This window comes from Orcinus orca, chromosome 1 (genome assembly GCF_937001465.1).
Source record: "Orcinus orca chromosome 1, mOrcOrc1.1, whole genome shotgun sequence".
In the NCBI taxonomy this organism is placed as follows: Eukaryota; Metazoa; Chordata; class Mammalia; order Artiodactyla; family Delphinidae; genus Orcinus; species Orcinus orca.
This window is the reverse complement of record NC_064559.1, coordinates 102,197,300-102,219,516: the sequence shown is the minus strand read 5'-3', so window position 1 is coordinate 102,219,516 and position 22,217 is coordinate 102,197,300. Positions and strand designations below refer to the sequence as shown.

Sequence of the window (22,217 nt, the reverse complement as noted above, 5' to 3'; positions counted from 1 at the left end):
TCAAAACCTTGTTGAATTAGAAAACTCACCGCTTGTAAGTCCTAAAGAGTAAGAGATGCGATTAGAAGTGGTTTTCAACTAGAAGTTCAATTTCAGTGGACTGTTACAACAGGGAAAGTAGACAGAAGTTGTCTTCTTTCCACCTGTGTGCCAGGGAGCCTCATGGTTGCTGTATTATGTTAGGGGAAAAGGCAGTAATTTAATCAGGCCAGAAAATTCCTTCTACAAAAGGACCTAACTGAGATCTGTAGGACATAGAAATGATTGGGGGACTGAAATTATATCAGGTGCCTAATAAGTTTCTGAGGGAATTGAGAACTAAATTAACTATGGGCCAAAACGAAAAAGAATGATTTTTAAGATTACTAACGACATTCCCGCGCACCTTTCCCTAATTTCCAACTAGGAAATCAGATATGGTCAGTACAGGTGACTAAAAGGGAATATCCACTCTGAGGTGACTACAAGGACCCCAGAGAATGATGGATAAAGGAAGCTCTCTCAGAGAATAGTATCAGATCCTGAGAGAGCCAAGGAGGAGAAGGAACACAGAGATGCTCAAACATTGTTACTCCGTTGTATGATACTTATACCTTCATGCTTTCCCTCTGGGATTATTGAGGAATAATTAACAAACGAAATTGTACATATTTACTGTGTATAATGTGATGACTTGACATATGTGTACTTTATGCAGTCATTACCATCATCGGTCACTTAGAACATAAATCACTTCATCAGTAACAATGTAATGTGTGTATGTCTCCCTGTTTCTGTGTGTGTGTGTGTGTGTGTGTGTCTTTGTATGTGTGTGTGTGATGAGAATGCTTATGGTCTAATTTCCCAGCAAGATTCAACTACACAAGTGAGTGCTATTACCTAGATCACCATGCTCTACTGTAGACTCTGAGAACTCATTCATTGTATGATTGCAGGCTTGTACCGTTGGCCCAAAACCTCCACCTTTGCCCAACCCCTGAGACCCTGCTGACCACCATTCTACTCTCTGTTGCTGTGACATCTGTTAGTTTGGAAACACATTCCTAAATAAACAATGGTGCAAAGAAGAAATAACGAATAAATAGAAAATAACTTGAGATGAACGAAAATGCAAAGAAAACATACAAGAACTTTGGGGATAAATGTAAGGCAGCACAAAGAGAGCAACCTATGCCTGGAGATATCTATATTACAAAAGATGATCTCAAATCAGTAACCTGATAGACATGTATGCATGTGTGTGGGTATATGAAAATTGAAAACTCGTAACACTAAATACAGCAACGTATAAGCAGTGAATATTTTTGGCCGTTTAATGGACATGATCACTTTTTAACAGCTTTGTGTTTTCCCCATTATATATTCAACGATATACCTTTATTTATATAACAATGTATCATATTGTTAAAAAAATATATAGCAGTCAGTGAAGATGTGGCTGAGCTGCAAGGAAAGTTTACGACCGGGTCTTCTGGCACATGCCTTGCTGATGATTTTCACAGGTTTCAAGTGTCTCCTCCTCTACTCCTCATTCCCCTCTTCTTCCTGCTGTCCCGTTATAAAACCCCATTCCTAAGAAGCTTCCTGATTATTTGGCCAAGACAAGTTACTAGGCCAGTTCTTCCTTCTGACTGCAGGAAGAATTATGAAAGGACTATTACTAAATGCATGGGCTATATGTCAAAGTACCAAATTGGATGGTTAAGGGGTAGATATTGGCAGTGAAGATAATATGGCAGGTTGAGGGTTCTGGCACGTGAAGAAGAAGACAGAGAATAAACGGTGAACATTTTTTTCAAATTTCTCTCTTCAAAGACCTAAAACATTGCTGGACTGAGTGGAAAAAAGCAAATATATCAGATGTGCCCTAAGTTCACATTTCATCCACATGTCAGACCTGTAGTGCTTTGCTTATCTTTGCCCTCCCAGCGTCACTCTGAATCATTTATATGTGATGCTCTGAATCTGAAATGGTACCTTATATCTACTTTTGGTTTCACACAATTGAAACTTCGTATTCACTTCTGGAATACAAGAGATTTATTTTGTGATAAAGGAATTTTAAGCGCACGACAGCGGTCTAGGGAAGAGTTTGCGTAAGTTGAGATGGGATATCCTGATTCCATTAAACATCTGTTCCCACATTCTACAGTACCATAAAGCAAGATTTGCAACTCTATTCCTAAACCAGACGGGGCCTTCACCAACCATGTCCCATCAAAAGACTCTTCAGTGCCCATGGGGACAGCATAGAAAAGAGTAGTGTTCATATCCAGGACAGAAGGGAGGAACTTAGAAAACATGTTAACATCTAAATCACTGAAAAGGCAGAAATGAAATCTTTGGTGGACATGCTAAGGCAATGCTTCCGGAACTTCAGTTCTTGGCTAATAGCTCAGTATATTTGTCGTAATTCCACACCCCATGTGTCATATTACATTAATATGCTTGGCTTTAAGTTCACTTCAAAATACCTTTGAAAATTATTATTTCAATTGGCCATAGGTAATCATGTACATGAAATGACAGATGAAATATTCAAATTATGTATTACAAATGTGTGTACATATATACATAGAGAAATATGCTACTGAAAGAGGGACAAGGACAGAGAGAGAGAGATTAATATGTGTGGAACACGCAAAGTCTGAAGAGCTGAAACTCTGCTGGAAGTCCATTGGAGAGGGGAATATTCCTGTACCTGAGGGAGCGTCAGTCTTGTTCTATTCAGGCCATCAGTGGATTGGATGAGAACTTCCCACATTATAGAGGGCAACCGACTTAACTCAGGCTACTGATTTAACTAATACTCTCATCCAAAATCATCCTTAGAGAAACACAAAGAATAATGCTTGACCAGAAAACTGGGGACCCGTGCAAGTGAATATGACCCATAAATTAACCTTAAAACCTTCCTTCCAGCACATTGACAAATTGTATGAAGAATGTAGAGCAAGAAATAGGTTCATTTGACACATGCTCCACCATGACAAAAATGGAAAATGCAAAAAATTGGGTTAAAATATAACAAAATTCTTATTAATGATTAAGAAGTTGTACATGAATGGCAATGGACATCAGTGACTGCATTTTTAATCAAGTGATTTCAACTTTCTCTTGAATTTACCCTAGATTTGATGTGAAACAAAATGTGTTTAAATGATTCATATGTATCAAATACATAAAAATTAGTTGCGTGAATGGCTTTGCATATTAGATTGGGTTTCCCAATAATTTCAAAGCGACAGGAAGCCAGAAAATTTGAACAATCCTCTGAGATTTCTTCAAAAATTGAAGACATCCAATGAGGTAATTTGGGAGAAATTAGATTGCGGCATGGCTTATGTCCCTTTGGGAGATGTGAGCAAAAAGCTTCATTTGTATTTTAAGTCTTGGGGCTGAGCCGCCAGCTCATCTGAGTTATGGTAGGTGATGCTACGTGCCTAGTGAATTCCTTGTGGCACGAAGTAAAACAGATTTATAAAGGTCACAGGAATCTGACTGCTGCATGCTCTTTATTTGAACGAGCAAACGGTGAAAGGAGGACCATAGTGGTCAACACGTTACTACACGTTTCCAAGTGTCAAGATAGGGAATCATATGAGATGATATGCAAATGTCTCTCAGACCTTTTTCGAAGACGAAACGAGACTTTGTTTAGCAAGCCATGAATCAAGCCGAAAGGAATTGTAAAAAGGACTTGAGGTAAAGACACATGTGTCACCAGGTAGCGAGGCCCATTTCAAACCAGTACGTACAACAAAATTGCCACCAGATCAAGTGCAACTAGGCAGGCAGTTTTAGAGTCAAGGATGGTGAAAGATAGGGAAGGGTCATCGTCCGCAGTCAAGGAATGGAACTTTTGACTACAAGGTAGGGAGCACTCCAAGAGCTCCCACTGCCTTAAACGACTGAAACTCAGAGCTAAGGCAGGGACTCTGTGAGTCATGAGAACATAATCCAGTGAGGAGATCCTGGAAGAGGATATTCCCTGTTTTCAGCATCCCTGTCAAGCCAGTTATGGATGGATTTGCATTTGGGTTGGGAAATGGTTGGACCAGGCCAAGATTGGTAATTCCGCTTCCCCCTGGGTGGGGCAGTAAGTTCCAATAAAAAGGTCTTCTGCTGCACGACGGCTATCCTCCTGCTATTCGAGTTCCGATTGAATTTGGAGAACCTGGTGAGTCTGATTCCTCATTTCAACTTTGTTCTTGGACACCCGAAAGTTGAGTTTATGCTGCAGTCCGCAAGCTTGATGGGTCCAAAGTTATCATCATGAGTATAATTCTATTTGGTGGATGGGAACGTGGAATGTGGGCACAATGTTGTATTGTATTTACTAGATTTCTGCTACCTAGTTTGAATTCCTCTATTGAAAAAGAAATTAACAGGAAATAGTGACATGAAGGGATAAAGAGCAAAGTATTTACCTTTTTCTATGCCTTTCTCTTGGACCTCTACTGTGATTTCAGAGACATTTATCTTAGAAGGTGTGAGACCCTTACACTCATCCTGATTGCCCTTTGCTCTGTATATAAGTCATCCTGTTGGGACCTCATGAGAGAAAACGTTGACAGGAATTGCTTGTGAGCTTGCCCATGATTTTAGAACATGTGAGGGCCTTTTCTGCATATGTCGTTTTCATAAAAAAGTAAAAAAGTAAGAAAGAAAGAAAGGAAGGAAGAAACAAAGAAAGAAACAAAGAAAGAAACCAAAAGAGAAATCATTGAATGTTTCTTCAAAGCAAAGATATTTTCTTTAGAAAAGTTGTATGAGAAAAGAGAAGGTTTTCTCTGGGCTGATGTAACGATTTTCTGAAGAGCGAGAGAGAAGTCAGAAATTCACTAAAAGGTATTAAAGAGATTAAAGCACATACTTAGAGATTGGTGAGATACTATCTGTTGCTATTCCACAAGATTTTGCTGTTTTCCCTATAGGAATTCCTTGTTGTGAACACGGTCATATACTTTCTTTCAGATATTAAGACTGCAGAAAGATGTCTTCTCAACATCAGCAGTGCAAGCAGCCCTGCCAGCCACCACCAGTGTGCACACCAAAATGCCATGACCCTTGCCCACCTTGCAAGTGTCCAGACCCTTGCTCACCTATAAAGTGCCCTGACCCATGCGTGCCTCAGCAGTGCAAGCAGAAATGCCCTCCTGGGGCACCTGTTCAACATTGCTAGCAGAAGTGGCCACCCAAGAGTATGTAAGAGCTTGAGCTTTTATCTGCATCTGGAAAGGATAAGGACAATCAGCTCAACTAGCTCCAGAGCTCCACTTTCCTCTTCTCTTCAAAGCCTATCATGGATACGGAAGAAGCTTCTCTACCCTTCAGCCTCAATATGCGAGTGGTGCTTCCTGACAGACAGAGGTTTCTTACCTGAGGGTGCTGTACTGCCCCCTCTGGGAGGTGCCCAAGAAAGCATCACACAGCCTCAGAAGGAAGACTAACAGCTCTCCTCCTGGGCACCCTCTGAGGATTCTCTCGCTGTCTTCTGTGTCGGTCGGTCACCTGGGCATGGGTTTCTACCAGCTGAGCAATTGTTACTTATCCTCCACTTCCTGAATAAAATACAGTTCTTTTGTGTGATGGGAAAATATTTTCTTTCTTTGCAAACCTGCTTTTAGCAATATCATATGATAATTTTGCTTGATTTCTATCCTTCTTTGATCCCGAGTTTCAGGCTTTCACAGTCAGTGTTATCTGAATTTTGAGTCGTATCAATGATTATTTCTATACAGTTAAAAACCCAGGTTATTTTCCTAATTCTTGCTTGATTGATTTGAGGAACAAGTTATTTAACTTCTTGGGATTTCAAATCCTTTAATAAACTCTGGTGGAAATCACATTGACAGTGCCAACTTGCTTAAGCATAAAAATTACATGAATGTGTGTCATTCATTTGGTACAATACCGAGCACATAATTGGCATTTGAGAGGTGGCCGATCATCATTGTCCCTGTCATCATCACCGGCACCACCACCAACACCGTCACCACCACCCCCAGGTGCTCCGAGCAGGGGAGTGGCTCTGACATACCTCGTAGAGCAAGCAAGGAGATTCTTAAACTCTATTACCCATTCATATTCTGTGTTGTTTTTCTTTTCCAATTTAACCGAATTTTTAATCTGACACCACAAAATAACCAGTTTGGGAAATTATTGGGATACGCTATAAACTTATAATAGTTCTGAAAACTTGGGTAGTACAAGAGAAAGGGAATTTAAAGGGACCTTACCAGACAAAGTGCTACCTGTTCTCCAAGTGTACAACGTGCTCTTCTTACTGCAAAACTCAACAACCACAGGGTCTTATTAAATTTTTTCACCTCGGAAATTACATACTTGATTGTTTTGACCCCACCTTTGAGATACACTGGGAATTACAATGTTTATCTTGATTTACAAAATGACTGTTGCTATGCAGCTTGTTTTCCAAGATGGTCCAGTAAGCTGTGAAAAGGGAGGTGTTCATTAAGCGTACCCCTTCTTGTGGTTAGAAGTAAAGGAGTCAAAGATGCCAGAACTGCAGAAGCAAACATATGCCCATGTTACTCTTCAACGCTCTTCAGACTATGACATGAGTGGAAAATCAACAGTGCTATTTGGGAGATGTCTCTACTGTAGCTACTGTTATTTGACCTGACATAGAAATTAGTTCTTTGAGGTGGATGCTCCTGTAACAAATCTTAAAATTGAGGCATTGGCTTATGGGTCTGGAGGTGGTTGGAAAGGAATCTGATACTGGAAGCCGTAAACGTGGTGCTCCATATTATTCAATAGCAAAATGTTTGCAGTAATGGCTGATCATGGTATCTTTAGAGGCAAAGCAATGGTTGCTCATTTGTTGATTTGCCCAGGGTATTTCAGGAGACGTATGTTCAGGAAAATCTTTCTGGTTGACAGGCCAGAAATGTAAAGAATGAAAAGAAAAATAATACAGTCCAGAAGTTCAAAACCTTGTTGAATTAGAAAACTCACCGCTTGTAAGTCCTAAAGAGTAAGAGATGAGATTAGAAGTGGTTTTCAACTAGAAGTTCAATTTCAGTGGACTGTTACAACAGGGAAAAGAGACAGAAGTTGTCATCTTTCCACCTGTGTGCCAGGGAGCCTCATGGTTGCTGTATTATGTTAGGGGAAAAGGCAGTAATTTAATCAGGCCAGAAAATTCCTTCTACAAAAGGACCTAACTGAGATCTGTAGGACATAGAAATGATTGGGGGACTGAAATTATATCAGGTGCCTAATAAGTTTCTGAGGGAATTGAGAACTAAATTAACTATGGGCCAAAACGAAAAAGAATGATTTTTAAGATTACTAATGACATTCCTGCTCACCTTTCCCTAATTTCCAACTAGGAAATCAGATATGGTCAGTACAGGTGACTAAAAGGGTATATCCACTCTGAGGTGATTACCAGGACCCCAGAGAATACTGTATAAAGGAAGCTCTCTCAGAGAATAATATCAGATCCTGAGAGAGCCTAGGAGGAGAAGGAACACAGAGATGCTCAAACATTGTTACTCTGTTGTGTGATGCTTATTCCTTCTGCTTTCCCTCTGGGTTTATTGAGGAATAATTGACAAATGAAATTGTACATATTTACGGTGTATAATGTGATGACTTGACGTATGTGTACTTTATGCAGTGATTACCAACATCGGTCACTTAGCACATAGATCACTTCATCAGTAAAAATGAAATGTGTGTATGTCCCTCTGTTTTGTGTGTGTGCGTGTGTGTGTGTGTGATGAGAATGCTTATGGTCTAATTTCTCAGCAAGAGTCAAGTACACAACTGAGTGTTATTAGCTAGATCACCATGCTGTACTGTAGACTCTGAGAACTCATTCATTGTATGATTGCAGGCTTGTACCGTTGGCCCAAAACCTCCACCTTTGCCCAACCCCTGAGACCCTGCTGACCACCATTCTACTCTCTGTTGCTGTGACATCTGTTAGTTTGGAAACACATTCCTAAATAAACAATGGTGCAAAGAAGAAATAACGAATAAATAGAAAATAACTTGAGATGAACGAAAATGCAAAGAAAACATACAAGAACTTTGGGGATAAATGTAAGGCAGCACAAAGAGAGCAACCTATGCCTGGAGATATCTATATTACAAAAGATGATCTCAAATCAGTAACCTGATAGACATGTATGCATGTGTGTGGGTATATGAAAATTGAAAACTCGTAACACTAAATACAGCAACGTATAAGCAGTGAATATTTTTGGCCGTTTAATGGACATGATCACTTTTTAACAGCTTTGTGTTTTCCCCATTATATGTTCAACGATATACCTTTATTTATATAACAATGTATCATATTGTTAAAAAAATATATAGCAGTCAGTGAAGATGTGGCTGAGCTGCAAGGAAAGTTTACGACCGGGTCTTCTGGCACATGCCTTGCTGATGATTTTCACAGGTTTCAAGTGTCTCCTCCTCTACTCCTCATTCCCCTCTTCTTCCTGCTGTCCCGTTATAAAACCCCATTCCTAAGAAGCTTCCTGATTATTTGGCCAAGACAAGTTACTAGGCCAGTTCTTCCTTCTGACTGCAGGAAGAATTATGAAAGGACTATTACTAAATGCATGGGCGATATGTCAAAGTACCAAATTGGATGGTTAAGGGGTAGATATTGGCAGTGAAGATAATATGGCAGGTTGAGGGTTCTGGCACGTGAAGAAGAAGACAGAGAATAAACGGTGAACATTTTTTTCAAATTTCTCTCTTCAAAGACCTAAAACATTGTTGGACTGAGTGGAAAAAGGCAAATATATCAGATATGCCCTAAGTTCACATTTCATCCAGATGTCAGACCTGTAGTGCTTTGCTTATCTTTGCCCTCCCAGCATCACTCTGAATCATTTATATGTGATGCTCTGAATCTGAAATGGTACCTTATATCTACTTTTGGTTTCACACAATTGAAACGTCGTATTCACTTCTGGAATACAAGAGATTTATTTCGTGATAAAGGAATTTTAAGCGCACGACAGCGGTCTAGGGAAGAGTTTGCGTAAGTTGAGATGGGATATCCTGATTCCATTAAACATCTGTTCCCACATTCTACAGTACCATAAAGCAAGATTTGCAACTCTATTCCTAAACAGACCGGGACTTCACCAACCATGTCCCATCAAAAGACTCTTCAGTGCCCATGGGGACAGCATAGAAAAGAGTAGTGTTCATATCCAGGACAGAAGGGAGGAACTTAGAAAACATGTTAACATCTAAATCACTGAAAAGGCAGAAATGAAATCTTTGGTGGACATGCTAAGGCAATGGTTCCGGAACTTCAGTTCTTGGCTAATAGCTCAGTATATTTGTCGTAATTCCACACCCCATGTGTCATATTACATTAATATGCTTGGCTTTAAGTTCACTTCAAAATACCTTTGAAAATTATTATTTTAATTGCCCATTGGTAATCATGTACATGAAATGACAGATGAAATATTCAAATTATATATTACAAATGTGCGTACATATATACATAGAGAAATATGCTACTGAAAGAGGGACAAGGACAGAGAGAGAGAGATTAATATGTGTGGAACACGCAAAGTCTGAAGAGCTGAAACTCTGCTGGAAGTCCATTGGAGAGGGGAATATTCCTGTACCTGAGGGAGCGTCAGTCTTGTTTTATTCAGGCCATCAGTGGATTGGATGAGAACTTCCCACATTATAGAGGGCAACCGACTTAACTCAGGCTACTGATTTAACTAATACTCTCGTCCAAAATCATCCTTAGAGAAACACAAAGAATAATGCTTGACCAGAAAACTGAGGACATGTGCAAGTGAATATGACCCATAAATTAACCTTAAAACCTTCCTTCCAGCACATTGACAAATTGTATGAAGAATGTAGAGCAAGAAATAGGTTCATTTGACACATGCTCCACCATGACAAAAATGGAAAATGCAAAAAATTTGTTTAATATATAACAAAATTCTTATTAATTTTTAAGAAGTTGTACATGAATGGCAATGGACATCAGTGACTGCATTTTTAATCAAGTGATTTCAACTTCTTCTTGAAATTACCCTAGATTTGATGTGAAACAAAATGTGTTTAAATGATTCATATGTATTAAATACATAAAAATTAGTTGCGTGAATGGCTTTGCATATTTGATTGGGTTTCCCAATAATTTCAAAGCGACAGGAAGCCAGAAAATTTGAAAAATCTTCTGAGATTTCTTCAAAAATTGAAGACATCCAATGAGGTAATTTGGGAGAAATGAGATTGCGGCATGGCTTATGTCCCTTTGGGAGATATGAGCAAAAAGCTTCATTTGTGTTTTAAGTCTTGGGTCTGAGCTGCCAGCTCATCTGAGTTATGGTAGGTGATGCTACGTGCCTAGTGAATTCCTTGTGGCACGAAGTAAAACAGATTATAAAGGTCACAGGAATCTGACTGCTGCATGCTCTTTATTTGAACGAGCAAACGGTGAAAGGAGGACCGTAGTGGTCAACACGTTACTACACGTTTCCAAGTGTCAAGATAGGGAATCATATGAGATGATATGCAAATGTCTCTCAGACCTTTTTCGAAGACGAAACGAGATTTTGTTTAGCAAGCCATGAATCAAGCCGAAAGGAATTGTAAAAAGGACTTGAGGTAAAGACACATGTGTCACCAGGTAGCGAGGCCCATTTCAAACCAGTACGTACAACAAAATTGCCACCAGATCAAGTGCAACTAGGCAGGCAGTTTTAGAGTCAAGGATGGTGAAAGATAGGGAAGGGTCATCGTCCACAGTCAAGGAATGGAACTTTTGACTACAAGGTAGGGAGCACTCCAAGAGCTCCCACTGCCTTAAACGACTGAAACTCAGAGCTAAGGCAGGGACTCTGTGAGTCATGAGAACATAATCCAGTGAGGAGATCCTGGAAGAGGATATTCCCTGTTTTCAGCGTCCCTGCCAAGCCAGTTATGGATGGATTTGCATTTGGGTTGGGGAATGGTTGGACCAGGCCAAGTTTGGTAGTTCCGCTTGCCCCTGGGTGGGGCAGTAAGTTCCAATAAAAAGGTCTTCTGCTGCACGACGGCTATCCTCCTGCTATTCGAGTTCCGATTGAATTTGGAGAACCTGGTGAGTCTGATTCCTCATTTCAACTTTGTTCTTGGACACCCGAAAGTTGAGTTTATGCTGCAGTCCGCAAGCTTGATGGGTCCAAAGTTATCATCATGAGTATAATTCTATTTGGTGGATGGGAACGTGGAATGTGGGCACAATGTTGTATTGTATTTACTAGATTTCTGCTACCTAGTTTGAATTCCTCTATTGAAAAAGAAATTAACAGGAAATTTTGACATGAAGCGATAAAGAGCAAAGTATTTACCTTTTTCTATGCCTTTCTCTTGGACCTCTACTGTGATTTCAGAGACATTTATCTTAGAAGGTGTGAGAGCCTTACACTCATCCTGATTGCCCTTTGCTCTGTATATAAGTCATCCTGTTGGGACCTCATGAGAGAAAACGTTGATAGAAATTGCTTGTGAGCTTGCCCATGATTTTAGAACATGTGAGGGCCTTTTCTGCATATGTCGTTTTCATAAAAAAGTAAAAAAGTAAGAAAGAAAGAAAGGAAGGAAGAAACAAAGAAAGAAACCAAAAGAGAAATCATTGCATGTTTCTTCAAAACAAAGATATTTTCTTTAGAAAAGTTGTATGAGAAAAGAGAAGGTTTTCTGTGGGCTGATGTAATGATTTTCTGAAGAGCGAGAGAGAAGTTAGAAATTCACTAAAAGGTATTAAGGAGATTAAAGCACATACTTAGAGATTGGTGAGATACTATCTGTTGCTATTCCACAAGATTTTGCTGTTTTCCCTATAGGAATTCCTTGTTGTGAACACGGTCATATAATTTCTTTCAGATATTAAGACTCTAGAAAGATGTCTTCTCAACATCAGCAGTGCAAGCAGTCCTGTCAGCCACCACCAGTGTGCACACCAAAATGCCATGACCCTTGCCCACCTTGCAAGTGTCCAGACCCTTGCCCACCTTGCAAGTGTCCAGACCCTTGCCCACCTATAAAGTGCCCTGACCCATGCGTGCCTCAGCAGTGCAAGCAGAAATGCCCTCCTGGGGCACCTGCTCATCATTGTTAGCAGAAGTGGCCACCCAAGAGTATGTAAGAGCTTGAGCTTTTATCTGCATCTGGAAAGGATAAGGACAATCAGCTCAACTAGCTCCAGAGCTCCACCTTCCTCTTCTCTTCAAAGCCTATCATGGATACGGAAGAAGCTTCTCTACACTTCAGCCTCAATATACGTGTGGTGCTTCCTGACAGACAGAGGTTTCTTACCTGTGAGTGCTGTACTGCTTCCCTCTGGGAGGTGCCCAAGAAAGCATCACACAGCCTCAGAAGGAAGACCAGCAGCTCTCCTCCTGGGCACCCTCTGAGGATTCTCTCGCTGTCTTCTGTGTCGGTCGGTCAACTGGGCATGGATTTCTACCAGCTGAGCAATTGTTACTTATCCTCCACTTCCTGAATAAAATACAGTTCTTTTGTGTGATGGGAAAATATTTTCTTTCTTTGAAAACCTGCTTTTAGCAATATCATATGATAATTTTGCTTGATTTCTATCCTTCTTTGATCCCGAGTTTCAGGCTTTCACAGTCAGTGTTATCTGAATTTTGAGTCCTATCAATGATTATTTCTATACAGTTAAAAACCCAGGTTATTTTCCTAATTCTTGCTTGATTGATTTGAGGAACAAGTTATTTAACTTCTTGGGATTTCAAATCCTTTAATAAACTCTTTGGGAAATCACATTTACAGTGCCAACTTGCTTAGGCATAAAAATTACATGAATGTGTGTCATTCAGTTGGTACAATACCGAGCACATAATTGGCATTTGAGAGGTGGCCGATCATCATTGTCCCTGTCATCATCACCGGCACCACCACCACCACCATCACCACCACCCCCAGGTGCTCCGAGCAGGGGAGTGGCTCTGACATACCTCGTAGAGCAAGCAAGGAGATTCTTAAACTCTATTACACATTCATATTCTGTGTTGTTTTTCTTTTCCAATTTAACCGAATTTTTAATCTGACACCACAAAATAACCAGTTTGGGAAATTATTGGGATACGCTATAAACTTATAATAGTTCTGAAAACTTGGGTAGTACAAGAGAAAGGGAATTTAAAGGGACCTTACCAGACAAAGTGCTACCTGTTCTCCAAGTGTACAACGTGCTCTTCTTACTGCAAAACTCAACAACCACAGGGTCTTATTAAATTTTTTCACCTCGGAAATTACATACTTGATTGTTTTGACCCCACCTTTGAGATACACTGGGAATTACAATGTTTATCTTGATTTACAAAATGACTGTTGCTATGCAGCTTGTTTTCCAAGATGGTCCAGTAAGCTGTGAAAAGGGAGGTGTTCATTAAGCGTACCCCTTCTTGTGGTTAGAAGTAAAGGAGTCAAAGATGCCAGAACTGCAGAAGCAAACATATGCCCATGTTACTCTTCAACGCTCTTCAGACTATGACATGAGTGGAAAATCAACAGTGCTATTTGGGAGATGTCTCTACTGTAGCTACTGTTATTTGACCTGACATAGAAATTAGTTCTTTGAGGTGGATGCTCCTGTAACAAATCTTAAAATTGAGGCATTGGCTTATGGGTCTGGAGGTGGTTGGAAAGGAATCTGATACTGGAAGCCGTAAACGTGGTGCTCCATATTATTCAATAGCAAAATGTTTGCAGTAATGGCTGATCATGGTATCTTTAGAGGCAAAGCAATGGTTGCTCATTTGTTGATTTGCCCAGGGTATTTCAGGAGACGTATATTCAGGAAAAACTTTCTGGTTGACAGGCCAGAAATGTAAAGAATGAAAAGAAAAATAATACAGTCCAGAAGTTCAAAACCTTGTTGAATTAGAAAACTCACCGCTTGTAAGTCCTAAAGAGTAAGAGATGAGATTAGAAGTGGTTTTCAACTAGAAGTTCAATTTCAGTGGACTGTTACAACAGGGAAAAGAGACTGCAGTTGTCATCTTTCCACCTGTGTGCCAGGGAGCCTCATGGTTGCTGTATTATGTTAGGGGAAAAGGCAGTAATTTAATCAGGCCAGAAAATTCCTTCTACAAAAGGACCTAACTGAGATCTGTAGGACATAGAAATGATTGGGGGACTGAAATTATATCAGGTGCCTAATAAGTTTCTGAGGGAATTGAGAACTAAATTAACTATGGGCCAAAACGAAAAAGAATGATTTTCAAGATTACTAACGACTTTCCCACCCACCTTTCCCTAATTTCCAACTAGGAAATCAGATATGGTCAGTACAGGTGACTAAAAGGGAATATCCACTCTGAGGTGACTACAAGGACCCCAGAGAATGATGGATAAAGGAAGCTCTCTCAGAGAATAATATCAGATCCTGAGAGAGCCTAGGAGGAGAAGGAACACAGAGATGCTCAAACATTGTTACTCTGTTGTGTGATGCTTATTCCTTCTGCTTTCCCTCTGGGTTTATTGAGAAATAATTGACAAATGAAATTGTACATATTTACAGTGTATAATGTGATGACTTGATGTATGTGTACTTTATGCAGTGATTACCAACATCGGTCACTTAGCACATAAATCACTTCATCAGTAAAAATGAAATGTGTGTATGTCTCTCTGTTTTGTGTGTGTGTGTGTGATGAGAATGCTTATGGTCTAATTTCTCAGCAAGAGTCAAGTACACAACTGAGTGTTATTAGCTAGATCACCATGCTGTACTGTAGACTCTGAGAACTCATTCATTGTATGATTGCAGGCTTGTACCGTTGGCCCAAAACCTCCACCTTTGCCCAACCCCTGAGACCCTGCTGACCACCATTCTACTCTCTGTTGCTGTGACATCTGTTAGTTTGGAAACACATTCCTAAATAAACAATGGTGCAAAGAAGAAATAACGAATAAATAGAAAATAACTTGAGATGAATGAAAATGCAAAGAAAACATACAAGAACTTTGGGGATAAATGTAAGGCAGCACAAAGATAGCAACCTATGCCTGGAGATATCTATATTACAAAAGATGATCTCAAATCAGTAACCTGATAGATATGTATGCATGTGTGTGGGTATATGAAAATTGAAAACTCGTAACACTAAATACAGCAACGTATAAGCAGTGAATATTTTTGGCCGTTTAATGGACATGATCACTTTTTAACAGCTTTGTGTTTTCCCCATTATATATTCAACGATATACCTTTATTTATATAACAATGTATCATATTGTTAAAAAAATATATAGCAGTCAGTGAAGATGTGGCTGAGCTGCAAGGAAAGTTTATGACCGGGTCTTCTGGCACATGCCTTGCTGATGATTTTCACAGGTTTCAAGTGTCTCCTCCTCTACTCCTCATTCCCCTCTTCTTCCTGTTATCCCATTATAAAACCCCATTCCTCAGAAGCTTCCTGATTATTTGGCCAAGACAAGTTACTAGGCCAGTTCTTCCTTCTGACTGCAGGAAGAATTATGAAAGGACTATTACTAAATGCATGGGCGATATGTCAAAGTACCAAATTGGATGGTTAAGGGGTAGATATTGGCAGTGAAGATAATATGGCAGGTTGAGGGTTCTGGCACGTGAAGAAGAAGACAGAGAATAAACGGTGAACATTTTTTTCAAATTTCTCTCTTCAAAGACCTAAAACATTGTTGGACTGAGTGGAAAAAAGCAAATATATCAGATGTGCCCTAAGTTCACATTTCATCCAGATGTCAGACCTGCAGTGCTTTGCTTATCTTTGCCCTCCCAGCGTCACTCTGAATCATTTATATGTGATGCTCTGAATCTGAAATGGTACCTTATATCTAGTTTTGGTTTCACACAATTGAAACCTTGTATTCACTTCTGGAATACAAGAGATTTATTTCGTGATAAAGGAATTTTAAGCGCACGACAGCGGTCTAGGGAAGAGTTTGCATAAGTTGAGATGGGATATCCTGATTCCATTAAACATCTGTTCCCACATTCTACAGTACCATAAAGCAAGATTTGCAACTCTATTCCTAAACCAGACAGGGCCTTCGCCAACCATGTCCCATCAAAAGACTCTTCAGTGCCCATGGGGACAGCATAGAAAAGAGTAATGTTCATATCCAGGATAGAAGGGAGGAACTTAGAAAACATGTTAACATCTAAATCACTGAAAATGCAGAAATGAAATCTTTGGTGGACATGCTAAGGCAATGGTTCCGGAACTTCAGTTCTTGGCTAATAGCTCAGTATATTTGTCGTAATTCCACACCCCATGTGTCATATTACATTAATATGCTTGGCTTTAAGTTCACTTCAAAATACCTTTGAAAATTTTTATTTTAATTGGCCATAGGTAATCATGTACATGAAATGACAGATGAAATATTCAAATTATATATTACAAATGTGCGTACATATATACATAGAGAAATATGCTACTGAAAGAGGGACAAGGACAGAGAGAGAGAGATTAATATGTGTGGAACACGCAAAGTCTGAAGAGCTGAAACTCTGCTGGAAGTCCATTGGAGAGGGGAATATTCCTGTACCTGAGGGAGCGTCAGTCTTGTTCTATTCAGGCCATCAGTGGATTGGATGAGAACTTCCCACATTATAGAGGGCAACCGACTTAACTCAGGCTACTGATTTAACTAATACTCTCATCCAAAATCATCCTTAGAGAATCACAAAGAATAATGCTTGACCAGAAAACTGGGGACATGTGCAAGTGAATATGACCCATAAATTAACCTTAAAACCTTCCTTCCAGCACATTGACAAATTGTATGAAGAATGTAGAGCAGGAAATAGGTTCATTTGACACATGCTCCACCATGACAAAAATGGAAAATGCAAAAAATTGGTTTAAAATATAACAAAATTCTTATTAATGATTAAGAAGTTGTACATGAATGGCAATGGACATCAGTGACTGCATTTTTAATCAAGTGATTTCAACTTCCTCTTGAATTTACCCTAGAGTTGATGTGAAACAAAATGTGTTTAAATGATTCATATGTATTAAATACATAAAAATTAGTTGCGTGAATGGCTTTGCATATTAGATTGGGTTTCCCAATAATTTCAAAGCGACAGGAAGCCAGAAAATTTGAACAATCCTCTGAGATTTCTTCAAAAATTGAAGACATCCAATGAGGTCATTTGGGAGAAATTAGATTGCGGCATGGCTTATGTCCCTTTGGGAGATGTGAGCAAAAAGCTTCATTCGTGTTTTAAGTCTTGGGTCTGAGCCGCCAGCTCATCTGAGTTATGGTAGGTGATGCTACGTGCCTAGTGAATTCCTTGTGGCACGAAGTAAAACAGATTTATAAAGGTCACAGGAATCTGACTGCTGCATGCTCTTTATTTGAGCGAGCAAAAGGTGAAAGGAGGACCGTAGTGGTCAACACGTTACTACACGTTTCCAAGTGTCAAGATAGGGAATCATATGAGATGATATGCAAATGTTTCTCAGACCTTTTTCGAAGACGAAACGAGACTTTGTTTAGCAAGCCATGAATCAAGCTGAAAGGAATTGTAAAAAGGACTTGAGGTAAAGACACATGTGTCACCAGGTAGCGAGGCCCATTTCAAACCAGTACGTACAACAAAATTGCCACCAGATCAAGTGCAACTAGGCAGGCAGTTTTAGAGTCAAGGATGGTGAAAGATAGGGAAGGGTCATCGTCCACAGTCAAGGAATGGAACTTTTGACTACAAGGTAGGGAGCACTCCAAGAGCTCCCACTGCCTTAAACGACTGAAACTCAGAGCTAAGGCAGGGACTCTGTGAGTCATGAGAACATAATCCAGTGAGGAGATCCTGGAAGAGGATATTCCCTGTTTTCAGCGTCCCTGCCAAGCCAGTTATGGATGGATTTGCATTTGGGTTGGGAAATGGTTGGACCAGGCCAAGTTTGGTAGTTCCGCTTCCCCCTGGGTGGGGCAATAAGTTCCAATAAAAAGGTCTTCTGCTGCACGACGGCTATCCTCCTGCTATTCGAGTTCCGATTGAATTTGGAGAACCTGGTGAGTCTGATTCCTCATTTCAACTTTGTTCTTGGACACCCGAAAGTTGAGTTTATGCTGCAGTCCGCAAGCTTGATGGGTCCAAAGTTATCATCATGAGTATAATTCTATTTGGTGGATGGGAACGTGGAATGTGGGCACAATGTTGTATTGTATTTACTAGATTTCTGCTACCTAGTTTGAATTCCTCTATTGAAAAAGAAATTAACAGGAAATTTTGACATGAAGCGATAAAGAGCAAAGTATTTACCTTTTTCTATGCCTTTCTCTTGGACCTCTACTGTGATTTCAGAGACATTTATCTTAGAAGGTGTGAGAGCCTTACACTCATCCTGATTGCCCTTTGCTCTGTATATAAGTCATCCTGTTGAGACCTCATGAGAGAAAACGTTGATAGAAATTGCTTGTGAGCTTGCCCATGATTTTAGAACATGTGAGGGCCTTTTCTGCATATGTCGTTTTCATAAAAAAGTAAAAAAGTAAGAAAGAAAGAAAGGAAGGAAGGAAGGAAGAAAGAAACAAAGAAAGAAACCAAAAGAGAAATCATTGCATGTTTCTTCAAAACAAAGATATTTTCTTTAGAAAAGTTGTATGAGAAAAGAGAAGGTTTTCTCTGGGCTAATGTAACGATTTTCTGAAGAGTGAGAGAGGAGTTAGAAATTCACTAAAAGGTATTAAGGAGATTAAAGCACATACTTAGAGATTGGTGAGATACTATCTGTTGCTATTCCACAAGATTTTGCTGTTTTCCCTATAGGAATTCCTTGTTGTGAACACGGTCATATACTTTCTTTCAGATATTAAGACTGCAGAAAGATGTCTTCTCAACATCAGCAGTGCAAGCAGCCCTGCCAGCCACCACCAGTGTGCACACCAAAATGCCATGACCCTTGCCCACCTTGCAAGTGTCCAGACCCTTGCCCACCTTGCAAGTGTCCAGACCCTTGCCCACCTATAAAGTGCCCTGACCCATGCGTGCCTCAGCAGTGCAAGCAGAAATGCCCTCCTGGGGCACCTGCTCATCATTGCTAGCAGAAGTGGCCACCCAAGAGTATGTAAGAGCTTGAGCTTTTATCTGCATCTGGAAAGGATAAGGACAATCGACTCAACTAGCTCCAGAGCTCCACCTTCCTCTTCTCTTCAAAGCCTATCATGGATACGGAAGAAGCTTCTCTACCCTTCAGCCTCAATATGCGAGTGGTGCTTCCTGACAGACAGAGGTTTCTTACCTGAGGGTGCTGTACTGCTTCCCTCTGGGAGGTGCCCAAGAAAGCATCACACAGCCTCAGAAGGAAGACCAGCAGCTCTCCTCCTGGGCATCCTCTGAGGATTCTCTCGCTGTCTTCTGTGTCGGTCGGTCACCTGGGCATGGGTTTCTACCAGCTGAGCAATTGTTACTTATCCTCCACTTCCTGAATAAAATACAGTTCTTTTGTGTGATGGGAAAATATTTTCTTTCTTTGCAAACCTGCTTTTAGCAATATCATATGATAATTTTGCTTGATTTCTATCCTTCTTTGATCCCGAGTTTCAGGCTTTCACAGTCAGTGTTATCTGAATTTTGAGTCGTATCAATGATTATTTCTATACAGTTAAAAATCCAGGTTATTTTCCTAATTCTTGCTTGATTGATTTGAGGAATAAGTTAGTTAACTTCTTGAGATTTCAAATCCTTCAATAAACTCTGGGGAAAATCACATTTACAGTGCCAACTTGCTTAGGCATAAATTTTACAAGAATGTGTGTCATTCAGTTGGCACAGTGCCGTGCACGTAATTGGCATTTGAGAGGTGGCCGATCATCATTATCCCTGTCTTCATCACCAACACCAACACCAACAGCGTCACCACCCGCACCCCAGGTGCTCCGAGCAGGGGAGTGTCTCTGACATACCTCGGAGAGCAAGTAAGGAGATTCTTAAACTCTATTACCCATTCATATTCTGTGTTGTTTTTCTTTTCCAATTTAACCGAATTTTTTATCTGACACCACAAAATAACCAGTTTGGGAAATTATTGGGATACTCTGTATAAAATTATAATAGTTCTGAAAACATGGATAGTACAAAATAAAGGGAATTTAAAGGGACCTTACCAGACAAAATGCTACCTATTCTCCATTTGTACAACGTGCTCTTCTTTCTGCAAATCTCAACACCGCAGGGTCTTATGATGTTTTTTCACCTCGGAAATTACATTCTTGATTATTTTGACCCCACCTTTGAGATACACTGGGAATTCCAATATTTATCTTGATTTACAAAATGACTGTTGCTATGCAGCTTGTTTTCCAAGTGCTTAGCTTACTGGTCCAGTAAGCTGTGAAAAGGGATTTGTTCATTATGCATATCCCTTCTTGTGGTTAGAAGTAAAGGATTGAAAGATGCCAGAACTGCAGAAGCAAACAGATGCCTATGTTACTTTTCAACGCTCATCAGACTATGACATGAGTGGAAAATTAACAGTGCTATTTGTGAGTTTTCTCTACTGTAGCTACTGTTATTTGAGCTGACATGGAAATTAGTTCTTTGAGGTGGGATGCTCCTGTAACAAATCTTAAAATTGAGGCATTGGCTTATGTGTCTGGAGTTGGTTGGAAAGGAATGTGATATTGGAAGCCGTAAATATGGTGCTACATGTTATTCCCTAGCATAATGTTTGCAGTTATGGTTGTCTATGGTATCTTTAGAGGCAAACTAAAAGTTGCTCATTTTTTAATTTACCAGGGTATTTCGGTAGATGTATGTTCAGGAAAAACTTTATGGTTGACAGGCCAGAAATGAAAAGAAAAGTAATACAGCCCAGAAATTTAAAAGCTTGTTGAATTAGGTAAGTCACCACTTTTAAGTCTTAAAGTGTAAGAAATAAGATTAGAAATGGTTTTCAACTAGAATTCCAATTTCAGTTTACTGTTACAACAGAGAAAAGAGACAGAAGTTGTCATCTTTCCACTTGTGTGTCATGGAGCCTCATGGTAGCTCTGTTACGTTAGGGGGAAAAACAGTAATTTAATCAGGCCAAAAAATTACTTCTACAAAAGTACTTTACTGAGATCCTTAGGACATAGAAATGATTGGAGGACTAAATTATATCAGGTGCCAAATAAGTTTTTGAAGGAATGGAGAACTAAGTCAACTATGTGCCAAAATGAAAAAGAATGATTTTCAAAATTACTAACTACTTTCTTACCCACATTTCCCCACTTGCCACCCTACCCAAATCAGATATGGTCAGTACAGGTGACTCATAGGGAATATCCACTCTGAGATGAGTACAAGGCCCCAAGATAATAATGGATAAATGAAGCTCTCTCAGCGAATAGTATCACATCCTAAGAGAATCAAGGAGGAGAAGGAACACAGAGATGCTCAAACATTGTTACTCTCTTGTATGATGGTTATTCCTTCATGCTTTCCCTCCGGGTTTATTGAGGTATAATTGACAAATTAAATTGTACATATTTACGGTGTATAATGTGATGACTTGACATATGTGTACTTTGTGCAGTGATTACCACCTTGGTCACTTAGTACATTAATCACTTCATAAGTAACAATGTAATGTGTGTATGTCTGTGTGTGTGTGTGTGTGTGTGTTTGTGTGAGTGATGGGAATGCTTACGGTCTAATTTCTCAGCAAGATTCAAGTACACAACTGAGTGTTATTAGCTAGATCACCATGCTGTACTGTAGACTCTGAGAACTCATTCATTGTATGATTGCAGGCTTGTACGCTTGACCCAACATCTCCACTTTTGCCTGACCCCTCAGACCCTCTTGACCACGATTCTACTCTGTGTCTGTGACATCTGTGTGTTTGGAAACACATTCGTAAATAAACAATGGTGCGAAGAAGAAATAAGAAACAAATAGAAAATAACTTGTGTGAACGAAAATGAAAAGAAAACATATAAGATCTTTCCAGATAAATGTAATGCAGCACAAAGTGCAACCTATGCCTGGAGATATCTATATTACAAAAGATGATCTCAAATCAGTAACCTGATAGACATATATGCATGTGTGGGGGTTTATGAATTTTGAAAACTTGTAACACTAAATACAGCAAAATATAAGCAGTGATTATTTTTGGCCGTTTAATAGACATGCTCATTTTTTAACAGCTTTATGTTTTCCCCATAATATATTAAATGATATAGCTACA

At 39.6% G+C, this 22,217-nt stretch overlaps 4 long non-coding RNA genes across 4 annotated transcripts in view; 3 read left to right on the top strand and 1 right to left on the bottom strand.

The window, feature by feature from the left end:
• Positions 1-5,263, top strand: part of LOC125962162 (uncharacterized) — a 7,578-nt gene extending 2,315 nt beyond the window's left edge. The window contains exons 2-3 of the long non-coding RNA XR_007473650.1: positions 4,787-4,851; positions 4,978-5,263. This is a non-coding gene — a long non-coding RNA (uncharacterized LOC125962162). The remainder of the gene's footprint in view (positions 1-4,786; positions 4,852-4,977) is intronic.
• LOC125962138 (uncharacterized) overlaps positions 1-12,373 on the top strand; it is a 112,334-nt gene extending 99,961 nt beyond the window's left edge. The window contains exon 2 of the long non-coding RNA XR_007473607.1: positions 12,322-12,373. This is a non-coding gene — a long non-coding RNA (uncharacterized LOC125962138). The remainder of the gene's footprint in view (positions 1-12,321) is intronic.
• On the bottom strand, positions 5,014-19,477 carry LOC125962158 (uncharacterized). The gene is made up of 3 exons (XR_007473645.1): positions 19,417-19,477; positions 12,331-12,463; positions 5,014-5,382 (listed from the first exon to the last, which is right to left on the bottom strand). It is a non-coding gene; the product is annotated as an uncharacterized LOC125962158 (long non-coding RNA).
• On the top strand, positions 13,159-22,217 carry LOC125962165 (uncharacterized). Its single transcript, XR_007473653.1, has 2 exons — positions 13,159-13,619; positions 20,587-22,217. It is a non-coding gene; the product is annotated as an uncharacterized LOC125962165 (long non-coding RNA).